The sequence below is a fragment of the Cupressus sempervirens genome, chromosome 9 (genome assembly GCF_028749045.1).
Source record: "Cupressus sempervirens isolate cs-2001-9-10 chromosome 9, ASM2874904v1, whole genome shotgun sequence".
Lineage (NCBI taxonomy): Eukaryota > Viridiplantae > Streptophyta > Pinopsida > Cupressales > Cupressaceae > Cupressus > Cupressus sempervirens.
The window spans coordinates 692,546,254-692,567,461 of NC_143126.1; the positions used below are offsets into that span (position 1 = coordinate 692,546,254).

General features: G+C 38.8%; 1 protein-coding gene across 5 annotated transcripts in view; it reads left to right on the forward strand.

Moving 5' to 3' along the window:
* RECQSIM (RECQ helicase SIM) overlaps positions 1–21,208 on the forward strand; it is a 380,547-nt gene that overhangs the window by 225,159 nt on the left and 134,180 nt on the right. The gene's annotated exons all lie outside the window — the stretch shown is intronic.

The following is a 21,208-nucleotide window of genomic DNA, read 5'->3' on the forward strand; positions in this document are numbered from 1 at the left end:
ATATGATTTTGTAGATACAAGCTAATAATTCATATAACTTGAAGTTAATATTATTACTCTTGAGCAAGCAAAATAATTCTATGGATTAGAGGCCATTGTTCAGGAAATAATATTCAATAGAATATTTTGAGAAATCTGCCAACCTCTACATGGAACATTTTGAGGAATCTGCTCTTTCCTCCTTCCCTCTCAAACCCAGATGGTTGAAGCGCTATGTTGATGATACTAATGTTTATTGGCCTCATGGCTTAGAACAGTTAGATGCCTTCTATGCCCTCCTTAATAGTTGAGCCCTTTCAATCTCTTTCACCAAAGAGATTAAAAGTGATAGTCAACTCCCCTTCCTTTGACATCTTGCTAATATAGTCTTTCAATTTCAATTAATTACTAGGTCATAACTTTTAAGCTCTAGTGTCTAGGTGTCTAATTACCCCAACTTGTCAAGGTCATAACTTTTGACCTAGAGCTTGTAATTCGAAACCACTTACACTGTTGGAAAGAACTAAAAATGTAGTTTCAGTCCCTAAAACAACGAGCCTATGACTGCCCAATTTTAGGGACCGATTACAGTTTCGGCTTGAAATTTTGAGCTAAAGGCCTCCGAAAAGGCCAAACAAAAAGACATAGAAAAACTTTAAAAAAATATGAAAAAATACTTTCAAACATTTGATCTTCTATATAATTTGGATCATTCCTCCCCCCTTAAGAGGCAGTGGGGCCCATTGCATCAATCTTTCACAATAGATGAGGGAATTGTGCTGCAATTTGTTCCTTGGTTAACCGTTTGCCCTGATGAGAGAATTGACCAGCTAGAACCACCCTATATAGCAGAATTTTCTGATTTCTCATAGATTTCAGCATGACTTCAGTGACATGATCACACTGTAATGGAGTAGTAGTGGATGGATTCAATTCTGTAGCATGAATATGTTCAGCAGCTTGAGAGATGTCCAATAATGGAGGGAAATAGGGTCGCAACAATCCCACATTAAAAATATTATGGAAGTAATTGGTAAATACTTGCTTGTTATTAATAGAGACTAGAAGGTCAATTTATACAAAAGAATAAAATGATGTTTCCTTAGGAAACGATTGTAAAGAATATAATGATTTTGTTCTAGAGAAAGCAAAAACCGAAAACAAACTAAAGCTAACTAGATATTTATAATAGATAACCATTAACTAATGATAGACGACTTATCTATTATTGTAATACCCTCTCTTAATGGTTAATCTATCTAGAACACCAAGTTGTCTTCTGAATTTGACAAACTTATTAGGACCAAGAGGCTTGGTGAGAATGTCTGCAATCTGATCTGTGGTAGGAACATACTACAAATCTATAGTCCCATCTTCAACCAGTTTTTGTATGTAATGACAGTGAACATCCATATGCTTGGTTCGTTCATGGAAGATTGGATTTTGTGCTAACTTGATAATGCTTTCGTTATCAACAAATAGAGTAGTCGGTCCTGCTGGTGACATCTGCATATCCCCAAGCATCCGATGAAGCTAAATAGCTTCACATCTTGCCTTAACAGCCTCTCTATATTCGGCCTCTATAGAGGAGAGAGAAACTGCTTGTTTCTTCTTATTGGTCCATGTGACTGCACCGGATCCCAAATTGAACACATATCCAGGTGTTGACTTTTTATCATCAACAGAGTCTACCCAATTTGAATCTATGAACCCACTGAGTTTAGGATTAGAACTTCGAGAGTACAAAAGTCTATAATTTGAAGTGCCCTTCACATAATGAAGCACATGCTTTTCTGCCATCCAATGATCAGCCTTAGGAGTTGTCATAAAGCATGAAATATAGCTGACTGTGAAGTTGATATTAGGCCTAGTAGCAGAGAGGTAGATAAGGCTGCCTACTAGTTGCTTGTATGTAGTATCATCAACGGAAGGAGAATCAAACTTTGTTGATAACTTGAGACCTTTCTCCATAGGTGTAGATGCAAGTTTGCAATCTTGCATACTAAATTTGTCTAATAGGGCCCTGTCATATTTGGACTGAGAGATGAATATACTAGAAGACTGTTGCCAAACTTCAACACTTAGGCAATAATGCATGTGCCCAAGGTCAGTCATATCAAAAGATTGGCATAAATTTTGTTTGATTCTCTAAATCAAAGATGCCAAACTGCCAGTGATGATTAGATCATACACATAAATAACCAGAAGGATGATGTCACTGTCAATAGTCTTGATGTACAGATTTGAGTTTGAAGAACTTCTCTTGAAGCCTTGATCATTGAGGTACTTATCAATTTTTATGTACCATGCCCGAGGGGCCTACTTCAAGCCATAGAGAGCTTTTACCAATTTGAGAACCTAATGGTCTTTACTAGCAACCTTGAAACCAGGAGGGTGCATCATGTAGACCTCTTCATGGAGATCACCATTCAGGAAAGCACTCTTGTCCATTTGATGGACCTTCCAGAAAAACTGTGCTGCCATGGCTAGGACTAATCTGATGGTGCTCATCTTTGCAGTAGGAGCAAAGGTCTCCTCATAATCAATGCATTGACACTGAGAAAAGCCCTTTGCCACTAAACGAGCTTTGTACTTATCCAAAGTACTATCCGATTTGTATTTGATTTTGTAGACCCATTTGTAGCCAATGGGTTTCTTCTCTGGTGGAAGATCAGAAAGGACCCAGTTGTTCTTCAACAGGCTCTTGTGTTTAGATGTCATGGCCTGCTCCCTCTGGAATTCCTTTAGCCTCGGAATATGTTTGAGGTTCAAACACATTGTGAATGTTGGCCATGAGAGTAAAGTTAACAAAATCTGTAGTTTTTCTCTTTTTCCAAGCAGTTCTCCCATCAATGAGCTCATCATCACAAAGATCAACAAGTGTCTTAGCCCACCACTTAGGCTAGATAGGAGAATGACCAACACTAGTACCAGGAGATGCTTGATCAGCAGGATCCTCATCATAAGAATTTGGATCAAACTTAGGTGAAGCTTCTACAAAGCGAGGTGATCTTGCAGGAGAAGTCGGAGGTGTCTGTATAGGTATCACTGGTATAACTGGAGTTGCAGGAGCTATTGGAGCCCTCCCATTAGGTGGACCTAATGGAAGCCGAACTCCCAAATCATGAGCCTGCATAGGCTGGTCTACTAGATCAAAAACAGAAGAAACAGACATGCAAGGTCCTCGTTGCTCATCAAAGACTACATCACGACTGTAGATGAGATGAGATGTCTCAACATCGATCAGGTGGTAGGCTTTGTGAAGGCTGCTATATCTAGCAAGCATGAGTTTTCGACTCTTGGCATCCAACTTGGTGCGTGAAGCATTAGGGATCCAAAAAAAAGCAAGGGAGCCAAAAACCTTCAGGTGACTAATTCTGGGCTTGCGACCTGACTAGGCCTCGTCCAGAGTTTTACCTTTGACTGCCACTGTGGGTGACTAGTTTAATAGATAAACTGCAGTGTTAACTACTTCTGCCCAAAACTGCTTCGGAACATGTCTATGTTTGAGCCATCTCGATGATTGTCATGTTTCGACGTTCAACTACACTGTTCTGTTGTGGCATGTGGGGTATGGTTAACTGACGTTTGATGCCATGTGTATCCACAAAGCTGGAGAAAAAATAAGAACAAAATTCCCTCCCATTATCTGATCTAAGAGTAATAATAGATTTGTTAGACTCTTTTTCAACTAAAGGTTTAAACTTCTGAAATATAGGAAATGTATCTGGTTTCTTTTTAAGGAAATACACCCACATTTTTCTACTGAAATCATCAACAAACAACAGAAAATACCGGGACTCAAGGATAGGAGTGGCCATAGGGCCATAGATATTGACATGTACAAGTTGAAGTACTGGAGAAGCTCACCATGAGTCGCCACTAGTAAAAGGTGTGCGATGTTGCTTCCTAGCCTAGCATACGTCACAAACTCCAAGCTGTTGAGTCTGAATCTTTGGCAATCCAAGAACAAGCTCATCCTAAGCAAGCTGTGAGAGATAATGCACATTTAAGTGCCCATGTTGCTGATGCCAAAGTGTGCTAACAGAAGACCGCTAAGCAACCATAGCTAAGTCCTGAGAATCATCAAAATCAATGAGTCTGAAAAGAACATGATCCTCAAGACCCACTGTAACAGACTTAGTTGTCCGATCAGTGATGGTGCATTGATGTGAACTGAAGGTGACTACCAAGTGTGGAGAATGTCATAGCAATTCACTGACTGAGAGTAGATTTAGTTCCATCCCTGGAATGTAGTACACATCAAGGAATATGAGATTCCTCCCAACAGATTGAATTTGAATGTTGCCTTTACCGACAACCATATACTCTTCTCTGCCACCAAAAATAACAGAGTCTCAATAAGGCTGGTAGTCAGTAAACCAGTCTCTGTGGTGAGTGAAATGATGAGAGGCACGTAAATCAATGTACCAGGTAGACGACTTCACATGATCTGTAGGTCTTTTAACCATGAAGGCATAAAAGGCAGATTCCGCCTACTCAGTTTTCTCTGTACTGTTCGCTTTGGGCTGCAAACTTGATTGCTTAGACTGTGCAGCTAAGCATTTCCGACATTCAACCTTCATGTGTCCAAACTTGTGGCAGTAGTTGCATTGAATGTTCTTCTTTTGAGAACCATCTGATTTTGGAGCAAAACACTTTTGTTGAAACTTGCTTTCATCCTTCTGAAAGGATTTTGCAGCAAAGGCTTGCTCTGTGGAGGTGGAATTGGAGCTGCTATCGAACTGTTGTTTCCACCGATCTTGTTGAAGCAACAGTGTGCAGTGATCAGTGAACTTCAAATCAACACCAGAAGATGTGATGTTGAGAGTCTCGATAAAATGCTCATAGGACTTTGGTAAACTTTGAAGAGTAATAACCACAATATCCTCTTCCTCCATCTTGCTGCCAATAGCAACTGATCACGGATTTCCTGAATCCGATTCAGGTGTACCTGAAGCGAGGTGCACTCATCCATGACAATAGACAACAGAGTGTTTTTCAGAAAGAAGGCTCTGTTTTTGTCAAAAGTCTCATGAAGACCTTTGAGATGTGTCTAGAGCTCAGCAGATGTCTTGCTAGATGGAATCTGAGAAAGATGATCATCAGCCCTGGATAATTTGAGAAGCATCACTGCCTCCCGATTTTTTAGATCCCATGTATCTTGATTAGGATCAGGATAAGTTGGACGCTTCGTAACACCTAAAACAAGTTGATCGGTGTTCCGATATTCAAAAATTGTGATGATCTGCTGCTTCCAAGTGCCATAATTTCGACCATTGAATTTGGAGTTGTGCTCGAGTAGAATGTTTCTCAGAGATGCCATGGCATTTTTTTTAATGAAAAACTATGAAAATCTGTGAAGACACGTTCTTCGAGGCAAAAAAATGGAAGATCCAAAAAAAATAGTGACCCAAAAGAGAGCTCAAAAAACCCAAAAGGAATATGTTGTCATTTTTTGGATCCGTTGGCTCAAAAATTGGGCACGAAAATCAAGGTACCCATAAAAACGGACAACCCAATTGAGCTCTCAAAAAACCCATCAAGAATCTGTGTTCAATTTTTTTTCTAGTTCAGAATTTATGGTTTCAAAAAAAATATAGTCGGCGGCCATGGAGGTCGAAATGGCAAAAAAATGGTGTTTGCAAGCCAAAAAAGTGACAATTCTAAAGGCAAAAGCTGTCAGTTTGAGTTCTAGATTGCAGCTTTAGAGATGAACACAAAGAATGGTGCTTATTTCAGTAGAAAATACGGCCAGAAGAAAAATGACAACTTGAGAAAACAAGGGCACTATTTGTGCCGCGAGTTGCAGTCTCGGATCAAGTAGGAAATTGTGTGGACGGCTGTGTGGAAATGAACATGTTCTAGTCGCGATTTGCAGAGGGTAAAATACAAAAAACAAAAAACACCAAACCCTGTTCCAGTCGTGATTTTGGAGCTCACGAGTTGTAGAAAGAACAACCTCTGGTTTTGTGATTTTCAGCAGTAGAAAAATGATAGTGAACACACGAATTCTTCACAAAAACGGAAAACCCTAGACAGGTCTTTTAGAAATCGCAGAAATAATTCCCAAAATTTTGAAGCAAATAATTTCAAAAATAAATTATAGAATTTTCGAAAAAACTTTAAGTATTAGCTTTGATACCATATTACAGAAGTAATTGGTAAATACTTGCTTGTTAGTAACAGAGACCGGAAGGTCAATTTATACAAAAGAATAAATCGATGTTTCCTTAGGAAATGATGGTAAAGAATAGAAACATTCTATTCTAGAGAAAGCAAAATACAAAAGCAGACTAAAGCTAACTAGATATTTACAATAGATAACTATTAACTAATAATAGACGACTTATATATTAATGTAATAAAAAACTGGATGTAATTCCAAAAACTGTGGCAGATCAAGTTCAAAAGCATTCTCGCTAACTTGTTTCTTAATGGTGTATGGCCCATACCGAATAGGATGAAGCTTTCTATGAGGTCCTCGGAGCCGCTCCTTATGAAGATGTAGCCATACCTTGTCACCAATCTAGAAATGATGGGGAGTTCTATGCTGATCATGTCTTTCCTTATACTTCTTATTGCTCTGCTCTAAAATATCATGAACTTGTTGCTGTAACTGTTTGATCTTTTCAATAAATTTGTTTGCTTTATTTGCCTCCTTTTCAACATTGAGTGGCTGACTAGATTGCAAGATGGGTAGTGCTACATCTATAGGTACCAATGGTTGATACCCAAGACAAACCTCAAATGGACTATGTACTATAGCAGTGTGGAGTGCATGGTTGTAGCTATGTTGCACATAAGGCAAGCTCTCATCCCATGTACGTGGGTGTTTGGAGTGGTACATTCGAAGGATATGGATAATCATTCTATTGACTACCTTTATTTGGCCATCTATTTGAGGATGGAATGCTATAGACTTTGTCAACTTAGTGTCCATTCTAGCCCATAATGAAGACTAAAAATTGTTCAGTGTTTACTGTATAGGGTACCGGCAACACTGAGGAACTTGCTATCCCTATTTGAAATAATGCTTTTTGGCAAACCAAAGTGAACCCAAACAAGTTCAAAAAATAGCTTAGCAGTCTCCTCAGCTGAAATCATTTTTTTACAAGCTACCATGATAGCCATTTTAGAAAATCTATCTACTACCACATATATACAATTATTTTCCCTTCTGCTACTTGGGAGTCTAGACATAAAATCCATTGAAGTAGAATTCCATGGTTTATTAGGGATAAGTAATGGTAGATAGAGGCCCAATTCATGGTTTGAAGGCTTTGCAATTGCACATGCAACACAAGATTTTATATATAAAATAATATCATGTTTTATTTTTGGCCAACATAAATACTTTTGGAGAATTGCAGTAGTCTTACCAATACCAAAATGTCCTGCCACCTGGCTATGGTGTGCTTCCAATATCAGTTTCTTTCTTTCTTCACTGGGGACACATATGTGACCAATATGACAAAGTAACCCATCTTGTATATAAAATTCAGGAACATTCTTCCGTTCTAAGATTGCATTGTAAAAGTTACAAAAATCAGGATCCTTACCATATAGTTGAGCCCAAGTTTCTATTTGATGGCCTCAAGAGTACAACACCATTGTCAAACGTATGATTGGAGGCCTACTCAAACAATTTGCTACTTTATTAGTACTGCCCTTTTTATGACGAATGTTGAGGTGAAATTGTTGCAAATAAGCTGACCACCTCTGATGCCTATCATTCTGCAACTTCCCTTGTGTTTGCAAGAATTGAAGAGGTTTATGATCTGTAAGTATCACAGTGTCCTTTCCCAAAATATCTAAGTTGCCGATTCGGGTTCGGGGACGGATTCGGGTTCGGGGTTCGGTTCGTGGATTCGGGCAATTTTTTATTTCCCCATTTGGGTTCGTGGGTGGGTTCGTGAGTGTATATATATATATATATAAACACACACACACAAGAGAAACATGCATAGTTGCAAAAAAAAGTCATTTCACAATATGAACAATTGTTGCTTGATCATTGATCAATGCCAAATGCCAAAGGGTTTCAAGTCCCTTCAAAACCTGTTTTTACCTAAATCTAAAAGCATTAAATACTCGCTCATTAATCTATCTTCATGATTGTAAAGAAAATTATACATTGAATTACTAAATTGCAAAACATAGACTAGTTCATCAAATAATACATTGAATTACTAAATTGCAAAAGAAAGACTAGTTCATCAAGTAATAAAGATTGAAACATGATGATAGATGACAAGTTTTTAGTAGTTTATCAATAACCATAGTATCAAATGCCCTTCAAGGTTCAAATGGATCATCACAAAATGAGGGATCAATGGCTTCATCCCCAACTGCAACTATATCTAGATTTTCATCATTGGAACCCAAACTGGTTCCGCTAGTCCCATATGCTGCTATATCATCGTCCTCCTCCTTGACATAAGGGATTAGATGAGTGAAATGTTTTTTATTAAATTCCTTTGAGAGTTGCATAAGAAAACAATTAAAAAAACACACTCTTTTATGTTGTTTTAGCCTTGGGTTCACTGTGGGTTCCTCTGGGTTCACTTCAGCAAGGACCCAGACGAATCCACAGTCAAAACTAAGGACCCTGCCCGGACCCGAACCGAACCTAGGGATGAACCCGAACCCGAATCCAGGCAGCAAGGGACGAATCCGGCAACTAAGCAAAATATAGTGCGTCCACTATTTATAGGCCTAAACAATGGCATACAACTACTTGTCATAGGTGGGGGGTACCTTCGAACTGTTTCAGAAAATGTCTCACTATGATATGTAATGGGATGCCCGTGTTGCATGAGTACATTGCCAAGAGCATAATCTGATGCATCTGTTTCTATTTCAAATGACTTGCAAACCTAGGACCAATACTGGAGCTGAACATAATCTGAGTTTTAATTCCTCAAATGCTTTTTGTTTGTCCTTTGTCCACTGAAATTTTGCTTGTGTTCCACCTTTGAGTGACTGATTAAGAGACCATGATAAATGTGAAAAACCAAATACAAATCTGCAATAGAAGTTGGCTAGACCCAAGAAACTGCGAAGTTCTGTGCAATTTTTAGGAGGTGGCCAATCTCTGATTATTTGTATCTTTGTAGGGTCCACATGAACACCCTCACGATCAATTATGTACCCTAAGTACTGGATGCTTTGCATACCAAAAGAGCACTTGTCTATGTTGGCATAGAGTTTATGTTTTTGCAAACTCAAGAGTACTTGTTCAACATGTTGCAAGTGTTCAGACCAAGTTTGACTAAAAATGAGGATATCATCCAAATAAACAACTACAAAAGAATCAATGAAGGGTCTAAGCACATCATTCATTAACCTCATAAATGTTGTAGGAGCATTTGTTAGGCCATAAGGCATAACCAGCCATTCAAACAAACCTTCCTTGGACTTGAATGCAGTCTTCCATACATCCACTGGATCAATTGGTACTTGGTGATATCCAGATTTCAAGACAATTTTTGTAAAGAACTTAGCCCCCTTAAGTTGATCGAAAAGATCATCAATTCGAGGAATTGGATATCTAGTTTTAAGAGTAATTTTGTTAAGTGCCTTGTAATCAATACAAAGTCTCCATGTCCCATCTTTCTTTCTTGCCAAAACAATAGGGCTGCCACAAGGTGAATCACTTGGCCTGATATGTCCCTTTTCAATCAATTCTTGAATCTGTCTCTTAATTTCATCATTTTCCAAAATTGACCTCCTTTGGTTCGTGTGGCAGTGGTGTTCCTGGAACTAGATCAATAGAATGCTTGACTTGGTAGTGTGTTGGGACCCCTACCGGTGATTTAAAAACACTATGGTATTCTTTTAAGATTTTATCCATCTCCTTTTTCTGGTCTACTGTTGTGGCCACCTTAGTGTGTGTGTTAAGGACAACTGACTTTGTTTTCTCAGAACAAATCATGAGGAGTACAAAAGTTCTAGTTTGAGCAATTAAATGTTTACATTGTTTAGCACTAATTAAAGAAGTAGCTTGAGTTGGGCATACCTCTAGTATTCGATATCTCTTTTCACCAAGCTTGATTGTGACACTACATGGTCTGGATTCATACACCCCATGCCTTTGATACATGTATGGCTGTCCCAACAAAACATCACATATATCTAAAGGGGCTACATCACAAATTACTTCATCCTTGAATGGTTTGATTGAGTATGATAGGCAACAGTGTTGATTTATTTGAATGTCTTTTCCTTCGTTAACCCATCCCATAGAGTATGGTTGTGGGTGTCTTGTCATTTTAAAACTTAATCTCTTGGCTTTCTCCATAGAAATTAAGTTCTTTTGGCTACCACTATCAACAATAAAAAGTAGAGGTTTTCCATCAACCCACATCTGTGAATGGAACAATCTCTCTTCATCTTCACGTGGAACTACTTTCGCTGTTGCAACTATGGCATATGGGTCTGTTTCTATCACCAAATCATTTACATGAGTTTCTATTGGCACAGATTCAGGCTCAGCTTCATCTTGTATTTTTGTCATCAAGTTACCTAAATCTTCGACAGTCCTTTGTGTTATGAGTTGGACTCTTATGTATCTCACACCACATGCCCATATCTGTTTGTGTCTTTTTAGTAGCCAACCAGGTATTCTTGGGTGGATTTGAGGGAGGGTCCTTCTCCACTGGTTTTCCTCCGAATTTATTACTACCTTCACCCCTTGGCTTATCATTTGAAAAGTAATCTATTTTTCCTTTCTATTGCAATTCAATTTTTGTAGCATATTTGTAAGCAGATGCCAATGTTTCAATATTAAAGAATTCCATTTCATTTTGAATGTATCTATGAAGCCCACTATGATAGTTCAAAATTCGATGCTTCTCTAAATCTTCTATACCAAGTTTTGTAGAGAGTGCATGGAATATATTGGTGTAATCTTGCACAGATGGGTCCCTCTTTTGTCGAAGCAACTACCATTCTATATATTTATGTTCATATACATCTTTAGGCAAGTATGCTTCTTTTATGTATTCCACAAATTCTCCCCAAATGGGTTTGTTATCAAAGACTATTTCCAACTCTTCTCCAGCTTTGCTTTCTTTATTCAATACTCTTGTTTCATATGCTAGTTTGACATGGGTTTCACCTTTCAAGAGGAAAAATGTTATTTTTTCCACATCAAAAAAATTATTTACAGAGAAGTATTGTTCTAACTTGGATAACCAATTATCAACAGCATCAGCATCAACTTCTCCTTCAAAATTTGGGATATCAAAATTCACCTATACTTTAAAGGGGTGTTCCCATGGAACGGTGCTATTGAATTGGGCGCTTGTTGGGTCTTCAAAATTTTTGAAAACTTACTCATCATATCTTCTCGTTGCTTGGCCAAAGCCTCTTACACCATCTTCACAGAGTCTGCCAAATTATCCGACATCTTTGGTTTTGTGCGCTGCAAAGGAAGGTATTCCGAAAAATTTCTCGTAGCCAATCCTAGTCTCTGATAGGAAGTTCTTGTGTTGGCATACAGGAGCGTTCCCGCTTTGATACCACTAATTTGAATTTAAGAAGTAGGTTGCAAACATGATATCTGGTGAATCAATTACTTGCGATACCAATGTTCAAGTTTTGGAAAATCTTGCAAAACTCGAAAGAGTTGTATGCAAACCAAAAGCCATCTTATTAATTGAAATTGAAAGAATATAGACAATGATGGAATATCAACAGCCACCATAGCCATGAATTTGAAATGTTTAAGTGGCTAAAATAAAAAACAACAAAACTAAATTAAAACTATTCAAAACTAGGTGTCTAATTACCCCAACTTGTCGGGGTCATAACTTTTGACCTAGAGCTCAGAATTCGAAAGTGCTTACACCATTGGAAAGAAAAACTAAAAATCTTGTTTCAGTCCCTTAAACAGTGAGCCTACAACTACCCAATTTTAGAGACCGATAACAATTTCGGCTTGAAATTTTGAGCAAAAAACCTCCGGAAAGACCAAACAAAAGACAAAGAAACTTTAAAAAAATATTAAAAAATACTTTCAAACATTTGATTTTCTATATAATCTGAATCACTAAAGAATGACGACATACAAAGAAAGTGATGAAAGATGAAATGATTGTAGGCATAGAATTCTTTCAAGACAAAGATGGAAAGAAACAAATGCGCTTTTCAAGAAACCACCACCATTGTATTGCAAAACGTGCAAGGATGCAAGTTCCTATTCCAGATCAAGATGTTCCTACCAAACTTGAGCACATCAATCATAAAGCATTGTCATGTCCCCTCTTTAGTTTGACTAGCAGAGTTATGTGAGTTAGCTTATCATGGGGTTCTCATAGGCTAGTAGCTGTGGATAGAGACTCCTACAGGATATTTAGTGACCGGGCTTGACTTTACAGGCAGTTGGGAGTTAGTTGGTTGTAGTGCCTTGGTTTAGGGGGTATCCCTACATTTTAGGAGGATGTGGCAGTTTCCATATGTGAGGCTCCATGGGACCATTCCATGGTTTTAGTTTCAGGATGACAGGGTGTGTTCCCTTGTTTCTAGGAGCATCCCTTGATTATAGGGAAGGGATTGTCAGTTGATCCATCTCGTCCGGTATCAGTCATAGACAAGTGACATGGTCAGTTTCATGTTTATTTTGTTGGTTTGGGCTTTCAAAGGCAAAACGGGGAATATTTTAATATATTTAAATATTTCCTAAGTTAGCATTTAAATAATTTATAATAAGGCTATTTATATAGCCATTTCGGAGTAATAAGGGGAATATGGCTTCGCTTGGTCAGATGTGCCCTTGTGTTATAGCTCGTTGGAAAGGTCTTGAATTATTATAAACTATTTTCACTATCTGGAGACTTTTAGGCACTTTGAGTTATGACATTTTAATACAGTAATGTTTTTCCTATAGCCTGGACGCCTTTATTTGGGAAAATGTTATTTTATTATGAAGTACAAAGTGTAATTCTCATTTACGGTTCAATTTGCACTTGGGAGGAGTTACAAGAAGATGAGACTTAATTGCTCATTATCTTTTTTCGATTAGCAGTGGATCGAGATTTGTAGAATAATCTGAAAGAAGCAAATAATCGCACCCGTCTTCTATTCACTGAAGTTGCAGTGGTTTATCTGATTCTTTGAGCACTTTGGTGTTAGAAATTTGTTGAGACAGAAGAAGAAGAAATGTGTAGGGTTAGATGAAATTGGAAGCTACGGGTGGCACGTCCCTCAGCAATACAGCAGCAGAATAAGCCCAGGCAGGCCATACAGTGAAATTCTGAAGAGAACGCCAGTTGCAGAGGTAAACTTGCTTGAGAAGTTTGCAAATCGGGCACCTCGGATATAATTGCAGACTGATAATTACTCTCAGCTGGCTGTACTACCTACAGTGCAGATGACATCATCCATTGGGCTTTCCAGAAAAGTAATCTTGGTACAATAATCAGAATGAACAAAGTTTCCATATCACCAAATTGTGTAATTAATGCTCAAAGCACATGGTAAGGTTTCTACAATTGATCTCTTGAGTAGTTTTAAGGAGCTTGAAATTATTTCAGGATTGTCTATTCGTGATTGGTTGGAATTCTAGTTTAGATGCTGCTGTTATTTTTCCAGAATTATTGAAAACTCCATTAAAATCAGAAAAAAATATAAAAAACGAAATAAAATAACAAACTTTAACCTTATTTGTTGTCAAAGACTTGTCTGAAACAAACTAATCTCAGAATTCTCAAAGGCAGCCATAAACAGCATCTTTCAATACCAAAGAGCATTTCGTCACCCACCAAGGAGTGCCTGACCCATTTAATGGTGTCAATATTCCTCTACAATTTTGAGACCGCACACTAGTATTTTGGAAAGGATATCCACATTCATTTGGTACCGATGCTTTGCTTCAATAAAACATTTTCCCAACAATTTTAGAGTTGCCTAGATTACATCCTTTCTTTTGTATTTAATCAATCTCCTTAGCCTCTTTGCTTTCTCCGGCCCGAAGAATGGTTGTTGTTGTTTGATGGTGAGCAAAGTGAAAGTGGCTTCCATGGTCGCTACTCTCTCTGCGAAATTCAATTGTTTCTTTTCACCATCTCTATTGCTTGTTAACCCAATTCACAAAGGCGGACATCGGATCAAAACACCAAGCAATTCCTACTCATTAAGATCTGTCAACCTTTTCATTCCAATCATTGTATTATTTTACTTGGGGCTGCCTTGCATGCTTTAAAATTAATACTTCATTTATCCCCATGCACCAAATATAATGAAACATTCATTTTTTTCTCAGTAATAGAGTCACTTTTGACTGGAGCTTTGAATTAGTGAGGCCACAATGGGGGGACGTGTCCCTGCAGTCATAGTCACACGTTAAAGGCATTAACAGTACTCTGATTTGTCTTGGTAGCTACTTTTCTCCTTGTTTCTCCAGAACTGTGCACATACCTTATCTCTCCAACAACACAGACCAAACTCCTTATGCCTCCCTCTTCTGACATCATTCCGCTATTGACATTGGAGCTAGACCCTATGAGTATGGAAGCCCATCAAGGACTCTAAGCCTGTAAGGCATGGGACAGGTACACATACACCCTACGAGGGTTTGACACCAGTCTGTAGGCACTCCAACCTAGTGAGAATGAGGTTCAAATAGTTAGGACAATCACCAATCACTTCCATGCATAACAATTGCCTACACGATCCCTAGGGTAGGCCCAACCAAGCACTAATACTTGTGTTGAGCCAAGCGGGGATTTGAAGCTTGGTTGCACAATCAACAATGCAACCAAATTACCACTACATCAAAAGGTGATCCCCATATAATGAAACGTTCTTGTTTGAATTATTTTTCAATCTTTTCGCTCGCATATACCTTGATTACCTCATCATCACTTTTTGAGGTATGACATTACCTTGCTGTTTAAATCCTTATCCTCACATCTAATTTAAAAATGAAAATTCAATATAGTGGGGTTTGTCAAACATTAGTCCTCCATTAATGACCACCTCAATCTTGGATAGTTAGATTTTAAAGTCATCCACATTGACTTCGCCACATTCCTCAAAATATACGACCGATTTTGATGAGTTGTCTTCTTTCTAGTTTCCTTGTCTACATACATGATTCATTTTAAAATCTCCAAATTGTGCCAATTCCTCCAAAATCGCCTTGATAAAACTTTAGCCCAACAATTTTAAAGCTGCCTAGATTGCATCCTTTCGTTTTCATTGAATCAATCTCCTTAACCTCTTTGCTTTCTTGGGCCCAAAGAATGCTTCTTGTTGTTTGGTGGTGAGCAATGTGAAAGTGGCTTCCATGATTGCTGCTCTCTCCACGAAATTCAATTATTTCTTTTCACCATCTCTATTGCCTGTTAAACCAATTCACTAAGGTGGACGCCCGATCAAAACACCAAGAAATTACTACTCATTAAGATCAGTCAACCTTTTCATTCCAATCAATGTTATTTTTTACTTGGGGCTACTTTGCAGGCTTTATGTAGTGTTCCCGAGTACGGATGGATTGGAAGATGGTTGAAAGAAGCACAAAAATTTCGTATAGTGTGGAAGGGTAACCTTACAAGTGCAGACGGAGGTATCTGTACAGTGGAGGAAGAGGGCAGGTATGGATTATGGCACTTAAACTGTCCATACGGTGCCCAGACAATGCATAGGAAAGGTCGTACGGTGTTGCTAGGAGGGTTGTACGGTGTAACCAGAGTAGGCCGTATGGATGTGTGTTTGGAGATTGTACGACAACTTTAGGAGGACTGTACGTAGTGAGAAGGGAAGCTATTATTATTCGTACAGTGGACTATAGATAGCCGTACGATCACAAGGATGAAGCTATATGGTGGAGTCCAAATGGGTCATACAACAAATCGTACAATGAATGACTAGAGGGAGAAGGGAAGGTGTTGGGGTCTTGGAAGATATGAATGAGGCTGTACAGTGATTGAACACAAGGGATATGGATGGGTGGTTGTACAATCAAGGAAAGAACAGAATGGGAAACGACAAGAGACCACACAGTTGGATATCTAGGTCTAAGACGGAATGCAATCTTGTTCATTCACTAAACACAATAGATCTTGATAAAATCCACACAGTAATAGAGGCTTGAATGCGAATAATAATTGCCGAAAGATGGTGCTCTGATTTGCCAGATCCAAGTGAAGTAATACATGCAACACGGAATAGGGTGAGGGTTGAATCCCACCGAAACTGCACAAGCCAAATAGGGAAGATCTTTCACTTCCAAAATGACAAACAATCCCGAACTCCAACAGGAATTCGCAGTACAGAGAAATATAATCCAAGCATACATACTACAATCTACAAGCTGTGCTTAAATACTCATCGAGAAACTTTCTGAGGGTGTACAAGGATAGCCGACGGCGACACAAACTATGGAAACAAAAATAAAATGGGTCCGAGATATATTAAATCAATCGGCCCATTACAAAAGTTTGATTTATTATTTATTTTATAACAGGAACATTACAGTCCTCTCATCCCAAAATTTGCTTGTTCTTAAGCAATTGCAAACCTGGTTCTAAGAAACCTTTCGTAATCAGCTCCTTCAGTTATGAGTCGGGCACTAAGTAGATCTTCCCGTCGAAGTAAATGATGTCATCAATAACCTTGTATTTTTCATTGTGTACATAAGCATCCATCAACTCACATGCAAAAGTGTTCTTGGAATACTTGGCCAATAGATGAGCTCACTACTTATCCAAGGAATGTGGTGAGGTGTTGACTATCTTGTTGTTACTTGCCGTGTCTGGGGCCAAATCCTGTTTAAAAATTGCCTCCATCTTCTTGATTGTGACTTCCCTCGATCCTTCATTTGACATTCCTTTTAGCAACACCACCTTGCCATTCGTCTCAAATGAAAAGTCCATCCTTTTGAAACTTTGAGTGTACTTGTCAAGAGTTTCCAACCACTGGATGCCCAAAATGATATCAGTATCAACCAAATCTATGACAAAGAAATCATCTGCCAGGGTATAGTTTCCCATGGAAATTTGTAGCCGTGGGATCACCTGAGTGCAAGGTAACAAGGTTCCTCCTGCAACCTTAACCTCAAATCCTCCGTGCTCAACTACGTGCAGACCTTTACTAGTGACCAAAAATGAATTGATGAAATTGAGTGTGGTGCCACTATCAATCATGATTGGGACTAATTTTCCGTGAACTGTGTCATGAACTCTGAAGATACCACCTCCAGTCAGTGTAGTGAGGGTAGCAATGGAACCCCCCTTTTATATCAGGGCATTTATTCTCTCTTGCTGGGTAATTTCTTCGTTAGCCGCTACAGGTATTCGTTTTTTGTCGTCATCAGGCATCACCTCAATGTAATGGATCTTTCCCTTCCTGAGGCAGCAATGACCAAGACCCCATGGTTCTTTGCAGTTCTTGTCGCAAATCTTCATCAAATTGAGGTTTTCTTTGAATTGGCTCCTTGTCTTTATCATCTTGTGGGGATGGTGTCAATGTAACTGCATTAGTTTTGGAGGAAGATGCGGCCATGTTACGCACCTTCTTAATAGCTTCGTTGAGTGTACTCGGGTTGAACCCTTTGATCCAGCGTCTCAAAGGCTCTCTTAGCCTATCCATGCATAACACAATTCGACGTCTTTCAGAGATGTCTGTGACTAATATTGATAGCCTTTGGAACTCAGTGACATAGTTGTCTATCGTACCCATTTGATTTAGCTCAGCTAGATCTTTGAAGTTTAGCTCAAGATCCTTCCCATTGAAACGATCAATGAGTCTCTTAGTAAACTCAACATAAGAGGTCACTTGGTCGTGACCGAGAGTGACCAGTCCATGATGCCATTACTCATGCGCCACTCCTTCCAGATGAAGTGCTGTGAACTTGATTGCTTCCTCTTCGGGCATTAGATGGAGTTGGAAATAGGTATCTTCCTTTAGGACCCACGATTGTGCGGTAATGACTCCAAATCCATCAAATGGCAATAAGTTTACCTTTTCGATCTTTCTCTTGAGATCATCATTAAAATAACCGCGATTTCCTCTACCAGAATATCTCATTCTTAGATCAACATAGTCTCTATAAGATATATCACCTTCCATATTTGCATTCCGCCAATCTTCCCGAAGTTTTTCTTGCATTTCCGTAAAAGTGGGCTCTCTTCCTTTGTGTGGTGCTTCTGTCCTTGGAAGGAAGATGGGTACTGAGGGTCGAGAGCGAGAGGGTTGAAAGTTTGTCTTTCCGGAAACAGAATCGTCACTATGCCCATTTTGTTCTCCTATTGTCTTTACCTCGGCCAATTTTTGTAGAGTTTCCTGCATAAGCCTTTGGGTTTCATTGATTTGCATTTGATTTCTGTTCAACTCTCTTAAAAGATTCATGAGTTCTGTCGACGGATCTTGATGATTTGCCATCCTATCAATAGGGTTATTTCATCTTCTCCTCTGAGTATAAACTTGCATTCACTTCCATAGGCAAGCAAGATCAAAAGCTCTAATACCACTGTAGTGTTCCTGAGTACGGATGGATTGGAAGATGGTCGAAAGAAGCATAAAAATTTCGTGCAGTGTGGAAGGGTAACCTTGCAAGTGCAGATGGAGGTATCCGTATGGTGGAGGAAGAGTGAAGGTACGGATTATGGCACTTAAACTGTCCGTACGATGCCTAGACAATGCCTAGGAAAGGTTGTATAGTGTTGCTAGGAGGGTTGTACGGTGTAACTAGAGGAGGCCGTATAGATTTGTGTTTGGAGATTGTACGGCAACTTTAGGGGGACCGTATGTAGTGAGAAGGGAAGCTGTTATTATTTGTACGATGGACTATATATAGTCGTACGGTCACAGGGATGAGGCTGTATGGTGAAGGAGGATGGCGTACTGTGGTGGAGACCAAATGGGCTGTATAGCAAGCTGTACGATGAGTGATTGGAGGGAGAAGGGAAGGTGCCGAGGTGTTGGAAGATATGAATGAGGCTGTACAGTGACAGAACACAAGTTGTTCAATGGAGTATGGAGGGATATGGATGGGTGGCCATATGATCAAGGAAAGAATAGAATGGGAAATGACAAGAGACCACACAGTTGGATATCTAGGTCTAATACAGAATGCAATCTTTTTCATTCACTAAACACAATAGATCTTGATAAAATCCACATAGTAATAGAGACTTGAATGCGACTAATAATTGCCGAAAAATGGTGCATCGATTTGCCAGATTTGAGCGAAGTAATACATGCAACACGGAATAGGGTGAGGTTGAATCCCACCGAAACGGCACGGGCCAAATAGGAAGATATGGCAAACAATCCCGAACTCCAACAGGAATTCGCAGTACAGAGAAATATAATCCAAGCATACATACTACAATCTACAAGCTATGCTTAAATACCCATCGGGAAACTTTCCGAGGGTGTACAAAGATAGCCGACGGCAACACAAACTACGGAAACAAAAATAAAATGGGTTCGAGATATATTAAATCAATCGGCCTGTTATAAAAGTTTGATTTATTATTTATTTTATAATGGGAAAGTTACACTTTACAATTAATACTTCATTTATTCCCATGCACCAAATATAATGAAACATTCTTTTTTTCTCGGTAATAAAGTGACTTTTGACTAGAGCTTTGAACTAGTGAGGCCACAATGGAGGGACCAATCCCCTTAGTCACAGTCACACATTTGAGGCATTAACATCTCTCTGATTTGTCTTGGTAGCTACTGTTCTCCTTGTTTTTCTAGAACTGTGCACACACCTTATCTCTCCAACAATGCATACCAAACTCCTTATGCCTTCCTCTCCTGACATCCTTTCGCTATTGACAACAAAGAAAAACCTTGTGAGTATGAAAGCCCATTAGGGAGAATAAGCCTGTAGGGCATGAGACAGGTCAACACACACCCTACATGGGTTTGGCACAAGTTTGCGAGCACTCTAACCTAGTGAGATTGAGGTTCAACTAGTTAGCACAATCACTAATCACTTCCCTGCATAACAACTGCCTACATGACCCCTAGGGTAGGCCTAGCCAAGCACGAATACTTGTGTTGAGCCAATCAGGGATTTAAACCTTGGTTGCACCATCACAATGCAACCAAATTACCACTACATCAAAATGTGATCCCCATATAATGAAACATTCTTGTTTCAAATATTTCATCAATCTTTCCGCTGACATATACCTTGATTAGCTCATCATCACTTGTTGAGATATGACATTACCTTGTTGTTTATATCCTCATCGTCACATCTAATTCAAAAATGAAAATTCAATATAAGTGGGTTTGTCTAACATTAGTCCTCCATTAATCGCCACTTAATCTTGGATGGTTAGATCTTTAAAGTCACCCACATTGACTTCGCTACACTCCTTAAAATATACAACCAATTTTGATAAATTGTCTTCTTTCTAGTGTCCTTGTCTACATACATGATTCATTTTAAAATCTTCAAAATGTGCCAATTCTTCCAAAACCGCCTTGATAAAATTTTGCAAATGTTGGGCAACTGAATTAACATTCATAATTGCTTGAGCTATTACTAATGAGTCCCCTTCTAGGTGCACTTTTTGGAAATCTATAGATTTGCCCATTGCCCATTGTGACAGTCATCAATGCTCCTTTTCTCCTTGCCATATTGTTTGTTGCTTGAATTTTTTGGCACCAAAGGCTACCGCTTACCTGCCAAACTCAAATAATGACTCATGCCTATGATGGCCCCAGGTTTCCTTTAGCTGGGCCATCAAAATTTACTTTAACCCAACCATCTAAGGTTTCTCCCATACCACCTTCTTTTTACCAAAAACTAGATTTACACAGCCTAACCCCTTAACATGCTTAAATACTATGCTTTTTCATTATCGTTATCATCTTGCAATTTTTTAGAATCCGGTTGCTTACTTTGAGCCTTCATGTACATTGTAGCTTTTCCTTGGATCTCTGCAATGTTTTGATAGCTTCCCTTGCTTTGTATTCCTTGCTTATTCAATATTATTGAATGCTTCTTTCAGCCATTGAAATTATCTTCTTTGTCAAAAACTCTCTTAGATCACTCTTGCCAATGCTTGAATGCACTTGACTACCCTTTTTACAACACCACCAAGTTACATTAATGCTAAGGTATAGAAAAACAGATTTAATTTCGTTTTGGTCGCTTTGTTTTTCTATGTTAATGTTGTGTAGATAGAGAAAATGGTTACATTAATGCTAAGGTATAGAAAACCAAATTTAATTTCGTTTTGGTCGCTTTGTTTTT